General features: G+C 32.2%; 1 long non-coding RNA gene across 6 annotated transcripts; it reads left to right on the top strand.

The window, feature by feature from the left end:
* The first annotated feature begins 7,613 nt into the window (after positions 1-7,613).
* Positions 7,614-11,757, top strand: LOC145109249 (uncharacterized). Of its 6 annotated transcripts, none has more exons than XR_013708841.1 (9): positions 7,614-7,995; positions 8,087-8,173; positions 8,496-8,551; positions 8,654-8,734; positions 8,832-9,074; positions 9,161-9,353; positions 9,696-9,807; positions 9,921-10,028; positions 11,430-11,757. It is a non-coding gene; the product is annotated as an uncharacterized LOC145109249 (long non-coding RNA). The 6 variants fall into 6 exon arrangements; XR_013708840.1 differs by having other exon boundaries at positions 7,615-7,995; positions 8,832-9,045; positions 9,921-10,054; positions 11,421-11,757; XR_013708838.1 differs by having other exon boundaries at positions 7,616-7,995; positions 8,832-9,045; positions 9,921-10,052.
* The last annotated feature ends 1,761 nt before the right edge of the window (positions 11,758-13,518 follow it).

The following is a 13,518-nucleotide window of genomic DNA, read 5'->3' on the forward strand; positions in this document are numbered from 1 at the left end:
TATGAATTTTGGATAAGCAGAACTATTTTTCCTGTTTTTAGTCCATAATATACACAAAAATCGGGGAAAAATAGGAATACATTATGAAAAATTCTGAAAATATTTTTCTAAGTCTTCCACAGAGAGTATAAGCTGCGAAAATTATTATATAACCTTTTCAAATTATCTAAAGCGGTTTTATGATTTATTGGGGCTAAACAAAAAGAAAATTCAAAACCATATTAAACAGTAACAAAAATCGATGAAACTTAATGAGAGATCATTATTTAGCATAGGGGTCATCCACAAATTTAATGAGGATTTATAGACTCAAGAAAGTATTTTATATGATTTATTGCCCTATTTTCTTGCATTAATTATAGTAATTCGAGATAAATGAATTATCTTCTGGAAATTTACAGAGCATCTTATTTTGTTGATGGGAATCTGGGAAAAATCGGATTTGGTCAGAAAAGGAGTTTTAGATATTTATTTGGAAATAAATCCTTCATGAACATATTTGAAAGCTTTTAACAACATACTTTGATGATCTAGCATCTAAGCTTGAAGATCATCACATGCATGTTTGTTTGAAGTTCATTCATGAGTTTGAAATGTTTAAAATTCGTTTTTGAAAGAAAACTTTGGATGCATGTGGTGATTTTCCACCAAAACGTGTAGAAAAGTGCATTTCCATGGTTTTGACTTAGGTTTAGGTCATGGATCTTCACCATTTTGTAACATGCAAGATGTTTTTGGTGAAAATCTACCACCATCATCATCAAAACTGAAGTGAATGAACATTCACACAAATTTTCTAAGAGAATGGTGTAGAAGAACAAGGAAATGCAAGAAAAACCTTTAAAACTAGAAAGAAAAGTGAAGGAGATTGAAGGATTTTCGTGATTACCATGAAGAACAACCCTGGAAGATGAAGATTTGAAGGTTAAGAGATGTTCTTGGCTGGAGAATTTTGTGGTTTTAGAGAGGGAAAGAGAGAGTTTGAGTGTGGTAAATGGTGGAGTGTGAGGGAGAGAGAGAGAAGTGAAGGAGATGAAGTGTGAGAGAGGAGTGATTATGTGTTTTGGGAAGAGGGAAAGCATCTTGGGAAGAGGGTGGACGGTTTTGAGTGTAAAATGCCCTCCCTCTCTTTTAATTTTATAAAAAAATTCAATTCTTTTATAAAAATATCAAACTTTTTATAAAATATACACCCTAACCAAGTTTTTGCTCATGAAACCTTGATTTTTGACTTATAAATTTAGGGCAATTGTTAATGACTTAAATTTTATTTTCCTTAAATGAATTTTCATAATTTTAATTATTATAAGATAATATTAGAAGCTTCATAATTATTTTTATAGAATTTTTAAGGTTAAAGTTTATAAATGTGAGTTTTTAGGGCATTTAGGGCTTTTGAGAGTATGTAAGTCTTTGGATATCAAAATTAATTAAATATTTGAGACTTGAAATTATCTTATGGTATTATAACTCTTTTATAGTTATAAATAATGTTTGTAACTTATTTTATCGGCTTATTGGCATTCTATGTAGTGGTTTCGAGATTCAAGCGAAATTGAGGAAATCAAGTATACTAGTCCTAGTTTTCAACTTTGACTCAAGTTTCTATGAGATTATGACCTAATTTCTACTACTAGGTCAAGTGCAAGATGGGTGTATATGATTCATGAAATGGTTTTCAAGTCAAGGAATGACGCGAATGTGGATAGTCATTAAAGTTAAGTAGTTGTAGAATTCACATAACCATGTGAAATCTAAGTACACTATGATTCGATTCTACTTGTTTCCAAGTTTCTAGTAGGTTATAACTTAGCTTCTAGTTACTAAGTCTAGTATGTGTCGTGCCTATACGTGCAACTAAGTTTAGTCAAATCTAGAACCGACTCGAATTTTGACGGTTGTCACAGTTGCAAGTTAGCAATGTTAATTATAGAAAACAAAAGGTTTCAATTGGGAAAAAGTTGTTTTGCTATAATTAAGGGAGAGGAAATTATACTTCATCTCAAATATAAAAGCTTAGATTGAGGTTTTAATCGTATTTAGTCAAGTATATATAAGAATGTTATGTTGGAATGGCTCAACATAAGAAAACTCTAATATAGGGTCCATTATTTGCGTTCTAAAATTCGATTATGATTACGACATCCCTTTTCATAATCTGAATTATGAGAACTTGGCAAATTGAAATGGAAATATTATAGCAAAAGACTGGTTTAGTCTTTATGTGATACATCATGAATCGTGTCCCATATGCTTCGGATATAGGATTGATTGCATGTGATATATTCATCCTTTCTAAAATTTTCCAAATGCCTGGGGCATTAAGAAGGGAAAAGGTCTAGAATTGGATATGACTAAAAGGATTAAACAATTGTCGAGGACAATCTAAGGTTTACCAAAGATTGGTTGCTCAAGGACAGTTGGAAGTATAATGATAATTCTGGAAGGACCATATTGACATAATCTGTAAGGAGGAAACTCTTGTTCAGAAGTGATAGTCAAAATGGAATATGGAAATGTTTCAAAGTTAGAAATTATTCAATCTGTGTAAGATTAGGAAACTTAATGCAAGAAGGATGTTTCCAAGGAGTTGATCTCCTTTGGAATGCTCTGTAATGTTTGTTGTCAAGTCTATCTGACTTTGTGCATAATCATTACAAGAGGATCAATGCATATAAGTTTAGAATCTAACAGATTTCAGTAAATGGCATGAATTTGGAATTCTTGCATTTGCAGTAAAGATTTGGGACTATGAAAAGACGATCATTGGAGTTATGTTCAATTGATCTATTTCACAAAGTAAAGATCATAGACAAACATAGTATGCATACTTGGTGTATGGCATGACTAGTGTTTAGAAAACATAGCGTACATGCTTGGAGCATGGGAGAACTATTGTTTTAAATTCAAGAATAAAGTTGATAGCTGAAACAGTATACAATGAATAATGTGTAATCATATGGTGATAAAAAAAGGTGTTTTATTTATGTTCATAGGTTTTGATACCATATTCGATTCAATTATTCTTGTGTTTCATTTTGCATGTTTTGACTTCCAGAATAAACTAGGTCATTGTTCTGGATGACTAAGTTATTCAAACCATCCACAGTCGGTCATATGTTGGAAGTAGATATGAATTAAGACTGTCATGGGTTGGCTTGTAGAGGTCTAAGATGTTGGACAAAGGGCTACAACACTCATGAGTGCTCATAAGTTCTGAGTATTGGATTCAACCCGCGCTCATTGGAATCACTTCATGGATTTTATCACGAGTGATCATGAGACGATAATATCTTATATTCTTCAAACCTAGAGATATGAGTTGTTACTATGAGTTGGTTATACATTGATTGCACGAAAACGCATTGGTAACTCGATGTTATAAAACGTGCCTTTGTGTATGATTCAACAAGTAGTAGAACAAGCCGTATGAGTCGAAGTTTATCCATTCCTTTTACCTTCGGGATAAAAGCGATATCTGTGGGCCCCTCGATGATTTGGTGATGACAAACGTAAGTGCTCGGCCGGGCCTGGACTGATTTGATTTGTTCAATTAGTCAGTCGTCATAAATCGGAAATCGGGAAACAACAAATGGACAGAGAGAATGATTATAATCCATGTCTCAGTCCATATGATATCTAGAATGGAGGAATATATGATCCCTTATCTAATGGACATGTCATTTGATTTGTTCAGAGTTTGACAGCGGCTTTAAGAGCTACGATTGCTAGTCGGGATCTTGGAGTCATACTTGAATAATAGTTTTAGACTTATCCAAGTGGGAGACTGTTGGATTAGGTGTCTAAGCCCATAACTATTATTGGTATGTATTAGACCCGAGAGTAGCATGGTCCATTTGGGTTGCATATCATCAGGACAATTTGTTAGGATGGACTTTTGAGAGAAGGTTATTTATGGTTTATTAATATATTATAAGTAATAATATATTAATATGAAATCCTATGTTTTAATTAGTAGTGATCAAGAATTAATTTGGAATTAATTTAGTGGTCGAAAGAGACTAATTAAATCTATGGGGACTAATTATGATAATTAGTTATATTTATATGTGTTGGGCTTATGATCCATGTTGGACCAAGTTTATGTATGGATACATAAAGAGTTGGGCCACATGAACCACGAATCATAAAACCCATGGGTATGGATTTGGGTTATATCCATGACCCTAGAAATCCCACATATAAATAGATACTTCATTTCCCAAAATCGCCACTTGTATCTTTTTAGAGTTCATGGTGTCTTTTGTGTGCATGGAATTCTCTCTGAAGTTCATCCTTTGTCCATGGTGTGTTGTGATTCCATTTGAGGCTTCCACACTATTGGGGCTAAGCTCTTTAAGGTCAAATACACCAAGAATTCAAGCTCCATCAAAAGGTATGTCATGCTAACTAGTATATTATAATTTTATGTTAAATGCATGCTAGTTGTAAGATTAATACCTTGGAAACCATTTGCATGTATAATTAGTGAAAACATAGATCCAAGGTATTTAGGGTTGTATGTGCACCATAGGATGTTGTAGTATACCAAAACCCAACAAATATTTCATGTTGGGTGTTATATTAAGGACTAAAATCAACTAAACTTGAATTTCTCCCTTCTTCGTATTGTAGTGGAACTTCACTTCCTCCACCTCCTCCAATAATTCTCCCTAACCCATAAGTTCTAGGTCACTTAAAGCCCTATTGGCAGGAAGGAAAAGTCTATATGTGCTCACGTCTTGGAGATGAAGTCACATATTGACAAGCTGGGAGAGTTGGGTGTCCAAGTCTCAAGCAAGTTGGCTGTTGACTGGGTTCTTCAATTACTTCCTAAGCCATATAGCGGGTTATTTAAGGACTACTATATGGGAGATCATGACATAACCCTTATTGATCTAACATATTTGGTTGTTGTTGCTAAATCAGCAATGATTTGGTGCACTGGTAAAGCAAATTTGATTGGAAGGTCTACTCCTCAAACTTCCATGGACATTGACAATGGTAACATTGGAAGTCTAAAAAAGATTTCTCTTCCCAGTGGAAAGGGATCGACCATGGTCAAGTCATTTGATCAAATGGTAAAGAGGAAGGCTAAGTCTGAGATAGTCCCATATACCATTCCAAATAGTCCATATGTTTCTATTGCCAAGAGAAGGGGCATTGGTTGTGAAGCTGCGGTATCTACCTGAAGGACCACAAGGATGGTAAAGTCATAGTGTATGACTCTGCTTCAGGTAAGTCCAATATCTAACTCTATTAAGTTCTCATTTGGAGATTATTAATACATGATGTAATGTAATTACATTTTTATGTTTTGAAGAATCGAAGAATAGAAAAGAAGCTTAAAGGAAGAGTATGATGAATCTGGTCGCGAATATGGATTTGGATCGCATGGTTCGATGATCGGATTTTTGAGCTGCTGCTTAAGAGTTATGATAGATTGCTTAGGAATAGATAACAACATATTTTCACTTGTATTTGCATTGTAAGGATAAGTTTTCCGCAATTTTTATAAATAAAAAAAATATTGAAATTTATCTTATTTTTAAAATTTCCTTCAATGGCTTTTGTGAAGAATTGTTGTTTATATGATTCCATTGATAGCAATATTAGAAAAATGGATTTGATTCTTTCGTTTGTGGTAGTGTCGAGAATTTACCAAATAAGGAAAGATTCTCATCACCCAAGTTTAAGTTGGATAGAACCTTCATCTTTGGGAAATTAAGACTAATTCTTTGCTCACATGTTTATGTGAGTCAAGTGAAGGACTAGGGGATCGAGTACACTGGGTGTGCGTTGGTCAGGTCCACCACAAAGAATGATAAGACTATTCATCATGATTTACTAAAGTTTAGTAAATATGGTTATGCTTACAAGGTTAAGTATAATTCTGAAACATTGGAAAAGTTTCAATGTATGGCAGAACGAGTGAGAAGAATCAAATTGGGAAGAAAGATAAAAGTTTCTCCAATCTGAAAAGATGGGAGAGTAGTAGAGTATCGTGTTTTATGATCATCTTAATGATTATGAAAACCATGTAACAATTGATCCTCTAAGGATATCTTAGTGCATTTGTATAGCTAATAAGAGGAATCGCGAATTGTTGAAATGGTTAAATCAAGAATATGAGTCATACTTCGTTCCAAAACAAGTCTTAGAGTCATACTCGAAGATTGTACCTTGAGTGACATAATCTTAGGAAAGGTTTATAACACTCATCAAATGTAGAGTTAAATGTTTTTACTCTTGTACATTTGAAATTGGTAAGTTGTAATGTCTTGGTAAGGACAAAGACCAACTAAGACCAATTGTGTGAAGTGTTTATCTTGATAAAGAATCCGCACTAACTCTTGAATATTTGTTTTGTCAAGGAATGGTTCTTGACAGAGAATCTTATATGTCAAGAGGTCAGTGGGAGTCTTAAAGATCTTGAAAGTTTCAAGAACAAACCAAGGGTAAACGATTGTTAAACACTAGCACATGGCTTGAGGTTTGTAACCTATCGTGTTGACATGTTCTTATTTTTGTGCCCATTCCAGTTAAAAGTTGACTATGCATGTGAGTTCTATGAGTTCTCAATTGTTTGCATAACAACTTGGAAGTAATGGTAGGCCCTTGTGCTGCCAAGTGGAAAGAAATTAAGATTGAACTAGATCAATTCATATGAGTTTGGATTTGTCACTAACCTTGTCCTTTGATTAGGTTTGACAAATTCACATGGATAGGAACACATACACCATAAAATCTAAGTGTCATAAGGTTTCTCTCCGAATCATGAAAATGATTGTGAGGAAACGCTTTCACTAAGTAGATTTTAAGAAGATATCAATTATGATATTTGCATTCTCAAATTTTATTATGATTACGGCATACCTTTTCATAATTCGAATTGTGAGGAATGGCAAAAGTCTAAACATTTGAGACTTATTGTTGTAAGTTCTTAAATTGTTTAGACACACATGTGAGTTATCTAAGGAAAGGTGTATGATTTTGAGAAGCCTAGATAAAGTCTTATCAAAGCATCTCGTATCAGAAATATGAACTTTGGTAATGAAAGTCAATAAGTATTTATTTCTAGAAGTCTAGTTGATTTCTGGGTACATGTCAAAGCTAGTGGGAGCATAAATATTATGCTAGTAAAAGTAATGATTATTATGCTAGTGGGAGCATAATCAATTATGATGAATGTTGCAAGTTAGCAATGTTAATTATAGAAAACAAAAGTTACAATTCACAAGTTGCAGGGTTTGAAAAGTTGTTTTACTATAATTAAGGGAGAGGAATTCATACTTCATTTCAAATCTAAAAGCTTAGATTGAGATTTTAATAAGATTCAGTCATATATATATATATATATATATATATATATATATATATATACCATCTTATAAAGCATACATAATAATGTCTTAGGTACAAATTATAAAGCCTAAGGTACAAAAAATTATGCATGTTATCTTAAAAAATAAGGAAATCAGTTCTGGACCTTTGGATCAAAAATGAACGATCAGGATTTAAATGTTGGTGATCCATGTGAAATTCTTTCAACCAATAAAAATAGAGAGTTTTAATCTATCTATCTTTACCACTCACACAGATTGCCAACCGGGCATGGTTACGGACAGTTGATATCCTGCTACTATCTAATGGCTGATGTTCTTAACTAATAACAAGACAAACACAATCTCTCAACCATTATCGTTTCAAAATTTGAATTTGCCAATACGTTCCCCATCCTCCACAAACCCTAACCGAACTCGATCGTCGTCTCCACTATAACCAATCGAGACCATCACAACATCAACCATCATCCAAACATCAGCCACCATCACCGATGTCCTAGGGTTCGCCAGAACCATCGTCACCAATAGAAAGCCCCAAGTTGCTTTGGTGGGTATTTTGTTATTCCAAACGATTACTAAATTTGGCATTTTTTTCATAGGGCGTGCTGGGTGGAAGCTACAATTACCCAAGCCAAATGATAGCCTTTAGGTGAGTAACATCAAATCAATTTCTTTAATTTTGATATGATTCTTTGAGTAGATTCATTTAATCAAGGGCAATTAAAATGAGATTTTTGTAGAAAATGCACATGCCCTTAGTTATGAGAATCGTCGGCACCGCCTCTTCTTAACTCAAATTTTGTCTGCTATTCAGCTTCAGCTGTCAGGTAAACTTCCATTTTCTCTCGATTTCTGTTTATTAAGAAGTAATTCGTGTAATCTTCTTTCTTCTGTCTAATTTTTTTCTGATAAGAACTTGATGGTTTCCAGTCTGTAAGCTGTAAGTTTGCATGTTAATTTGATTTCATTGTGGATTTTAGTTCCGATTACATGTTAATTTCATTTCAATTTTGTGTATGTATTGGATTTCATTACTCATGGAGACGATTGGACCTTACCACGACCATTCCTCATTCCTACTATCTTTCCAGCTACCATTGCTTGAATGCCCCTCTTTTTAATCAGGTTATTTTTTTCTCTAATCCTCAGATTTGTCCGGTTGTAGCGGTTGATGCTTCCTATTTCTCTTATTCCCCATCCTTGAGGTAAAAACCGTAACTTTTTAGGTTCATTTCCAGCTTTTGTTTGAAGTTTTAAAGGCATCTGTTAAAGGGTGAAATGGTCAATGGCCTTATTTCCCTTTTTAGTCCAAAAGAAGCAGCGAAGGACACACTCATCCAGACATTCATTTTTTCTGTGGTGACTCTGTTTCTTCAAAAGCCAATCAGGTACTTAAAGAAAAAGTTAACTTGTCCTTTGATCCTTTTAATCTTATAGAGATTATGATAAAGATTTATGGCTAAGAAATTATGTGGCTTCTTTTAGATTCCAAGACATGCACCCACCTAAGCATTGAATTTAGATAAAAGAGTGGGGTCAACAGGTCACATCTTTTTTTTGCTGTTTAGACAAATTTTCAAGTTATTTCTAGGTAACAAGGTTGTAATATAATTAAAAAAAATATTATATGCACGCGAGGACACTATGACGTTTGCAAAGGATTGGAATTAGCTATAATTTGTTCCCAAGTCTTAGAAAGGTAAATCATGTCTTCCGATTTTTAATCAGGTTTACTCTTTCACTCATCACTTCTACACATTGCTGAAACTTCATATATGGGTATTTCGATAGTTTACCAGATTTCACTTTTGCAGCCTCCATAATCCTTTCTTGCAACATCGGAGGAAAAGATGCAAAGTCATCTATTTATGAATCTATGCACAAGTTGACATAAGATTTGTGCGAGTCAAATGACAATATTGTCCTTGCCTCTACACCTCTGCCTCCCTAGCGACTTCCAACAACTGGGATCGCCTCCCCAACGACTTTCAACAACTGGGATCTCTGGTAATTTGTGTAGAATAATTTATCAATATAATACTTTTTAATTATATAATATTATTGGCGGCTGTGTAATTGGTTTACGGCTGCTAAATATATCACGTATATGATTAATTAGTTATTTTTATTTCGTTAATTATTTATTCTTGCAATTGTTTTCTAGGAAAATTTCTAGTAATAGCAACGTACTTGACCATGAACTTCATATTTCTTAATCATAAATAACAACTTTTTTACATAATTTAGTAAACAAAAATTACTTCTGTTACTTGATTGTCAGTATGCTTCAATAGTAACTGTGTGTAGCTCTCTTTTTTATATAATTTTGTTAATTTTTATTTTTTATAGATCAAATGGACGAGAAGTAGAAGATCCTGATCTGTTGCTGAGAATCAGTCTGACCATTATAAACATTGTCTTGAAGTATCATCCGGTGTTTATCTTTGGTGTTTCCTTGGAGGTACAAGTACCACCTCTACTTCATTTTGTCAATTACAAATAACATTTATTTTCATATATGTTTGAATTTGAATGTATCAATATTTAGTAGTGATTTAATTTTGTATTTTCTAGGGGATCAATCATGGTGGTGTAACTGGGCTTAGGGAGAATCAGTAAAAAACCTCGCATTTGGGGTGGATAGGATGGGCGGCGGAAGCGGTGATGATGTTGTGACCAAAGGTATTGAATCAAGCATGCCTAAAGGTGTAAATTCCCATGCTCTTCCTTTTCATTTTTTAGTTTATCTAAAACTCGCATATTTGGCTTTTACCTGTTTTTGATATGCTTTAGTGCTCATCGACTCTTACATGTGTTGCTGGTAGCTAGCATAGACTTTCTTTGTACGTTTTTCCGGTTTAGACTTTCTTCTATTATGTTTCCGAAAGAATTCATACAATTTTGAAACAAGGGTATTATGGTCAATTTAGACTTTCTTCTATTATAAAGTCGGTTGGCAACCAAATTTGACTGACAAATTTATGAAAGCATTCTCAAATGTTGTTGAAAAAGTAAGAGTTGGCAATGGTTTATTAGAAGGCATGACCCAGGTAATGATGATTTAGATAAATATAAAATTACATAATTACCCCCAAGTTTAGGCATCTTAACTGACTCTGCATCTTAGTTTTTACATTTTCATTTTTTTTATTATAGTCTGCCACTTTTCATTATTTTTTCTTATTAAAACATTCTACTTTTTCAAAAAAGAATTTCAATTTTTTGGAATAACACAAATTAAAACACTAATATGCAAGAAAATGACATTTTATGAAAAAATACGACTACTTAGTCAAATATAAGATAGAATGCCAAAAATGAATATAAAGCTTATTAAGAGAGTGTTTGAGATTTTATTTAAAAACAACTTATTGATTTTTATAAAAGTCAATAAGTCAAAAAATTGTTTGGCAATATAAAAATGACTTCTAATACAAATTTATTTCCAAATTTTCTAAACTCCTTATAACTGTAACTATTTCAGTTGTAAAAGACAAATTCCTCTAAAAACATATATAAACTTCAATGTTTGTCATATTGTCAAATCTATAAATAGATATCATTATCTATTTCAAAAGAACAAGTACAAAATCCTTAAGAAACTCCTTCAAGAACAACTGATAAACGATCACACCATCTTTAACGTAATGTCACGAAAACAATTGATCAATAATCCCTAATTTTCTATACTGTTAACAAATGGGTAGAAGTGAGATACTTTTACCATAAGATTTGAAACAGTAGAGGGATGTTGGAAATGCCAGGTAAAACAAGGTCATCCAATCCAATCCAACTATCCAATGCTCCAATAAATACAATCCACTGGTTTGGTTTTTGAAATCTGTCTCAAGTTGTTGAACAGATTGGAAACCAAAGGTGGAGTGTTGAGGTGTTTGTAACATTTTTTGTCAATTTTCCAAATAAAATGACTAATTTCGTCCCTTATTATAACTGAATTTTAAATTTTTGTGACATTTTTTTGTTATTACAAAAATTAATTACAAATAACAGAGAATTTCAAATATTTAATTATTATTTATTATAAGTTTGAAAGTCAATGTTGAATTTTTTTAGTTCTTTCAGGATTATCTCCAACAATAGAAAGGGTGGGAATCCCCATTTGCTCATTGGCCACTATTAAGAGATGAAACTGTATTTGAATACATATGCTGGTGGTTGGGGCTCCAACAATAGAAGAACAATACATCTGTTAAAATGTAAAGTTGAACAGACAGTTTACACTGCTACACTTATGTCTGGTGCTTGGAGGAACGAATGTAATGTTGAGAGTGATAATTACAAAAAAAGGCATCGGTTATACCGAAATAACCCTTCCATTCTTAAATTATTATCATTTGTATTTTAGATTCATACTTTATTATTTTATATAATTATTATAACTTATGCCAAATGAATATATACATTTCAAACTATTTAACATGTTTTCATTATTCTATTTATTTATTATAACGTATGCCAAAGGAATATATATAGATTTCAAACATACTAACATGGTTTCATTATTTTATATATTTATTATAATTTATGCCAAACGAATATATACATTTTAAACATGTTAACATGGTTTCAAATTCCATAAAATGGGACTCACAAACATTACTTTTTTTGAACCTGTGTATTTGTTCGTCATTTTAAATAAAAAATGCGAAACATCCATGTAAGGGAACAACACATTGGAAAAACGTAAAGACATAGAGACCTTCAGTGTAATTATTTTTTTTGTAAGTAAAATAGTTGTGTTTTAAAATTTTGTAGATATTTAGATAGTTATGGGAAGTATAAAACACTTAAAATTTTGAAATTCTATTGATGGTAATAGGAAGTGTAAAACTTTATGATGTTTCTTATTGTCCATATCTATACAACATGTTTATAATTTTGGTTTCCGCGTTTACCTTTATTTTAAATTCAAATATAAAATTACCAAGGCATAATATAAATATTATGAATAAGCAATTTTAAAAGATGACTGACTTTTATAATACTAAAGCTTTAAGAAAAAAAACACTTTTCATCTTATTTATAAAATATCATTGTTTTCTAAATCAAATAAACAAAAAATATATTATATATGGAATATGTAGTAGTTCAATTGTTAAAAAATATTTAAATTTTTTAAAAAGACTTGCCAGGTACAAATTACATAGTATTGTATTCTAATGAAAACATTATACGTATCTCGATGATAAATTTAGTATGTGTTCATTAAGTTTTTTTCGTCGGAAAATAAAACAATCAATAAATGTTTATACCAAATAATCATAAAATCTATATATAATTTAATCGAAGTGATTTTTCCATGGCTATATGAAAGGCTTTGGAGTTTCATTGTATAAATTAATAAGCTAAAAAGAAAAGTAAAGAAGAGATGACATAATGTTGCAAAGCAATTTACCGTAAAGAAACTAATTGCAACAAAAAAACTATTCCGGAAACAAATATATTGCTAAAAGTATAATTTTCCGTCGCCCCATCATGAAATAAAAAGCAGAACAATAGATGACAGCAGATAGGATTTATTCCGCCCAACATCTATGTACCTGGCTAGAAATTATTCGCCGAAAGGAACTATCCGGAACAAAATAATCTGCCACAAGGCTGAAACTACGAAAAGGAAATTAAACGCCGCATAAAAACTATCTACTGAAAGGAACTATCTGCCGCCGCCGCATCGTGCGGGTATCCTACTAGTATATATATATATATATATATATATATATATATATATATATATATATATATATATATATATGAATGTTATGTTGGAATGGTTCAACATAAGTAAATTCTATATATGGATGTGTTAATTGTGTTCTCAAAATTCGACTATGATTATGGAATCCCTTTTCATAATTCAAATGATGAGAACATGGCAAATAGAAATATTATAGCAAAAGACTGGTCAAGTATCATGTCTTTATGTAAGACATCATGAATTGTGTCTTATATGCTTCGGTATAGGATCGATTACATGTGCTATAATATTCATCCATTCTAATATTTCAAATGCCTAGGGCATTAAGAGGGAAAAAGGTCTAGAACCAGATATGACTAAAATGGTTAAGCAATTGTCGAGGACAATCTGAGGTTTACCAAAGATTGGTTGCTCATTGACATAATCTGAGAAGAGGTAACTCTTGTTCAGAAGTGA

The sequence above is a fragment of the Lactuca virosa genome, chromosome 4, assembly GCF_052849685.1.
Source record: "Lactuca virosa cultivar CGN04683 chromosome 4, Lactuca_virosa_CGN04683_v6, whole genome shotgun sequence".
Lineage (NCBI taxonomy): Eukaryota > Viridiplantae > Streptophyta > Magnoliopsida > Asterales > Asteraceae > Lactuca > Lactuca virosa.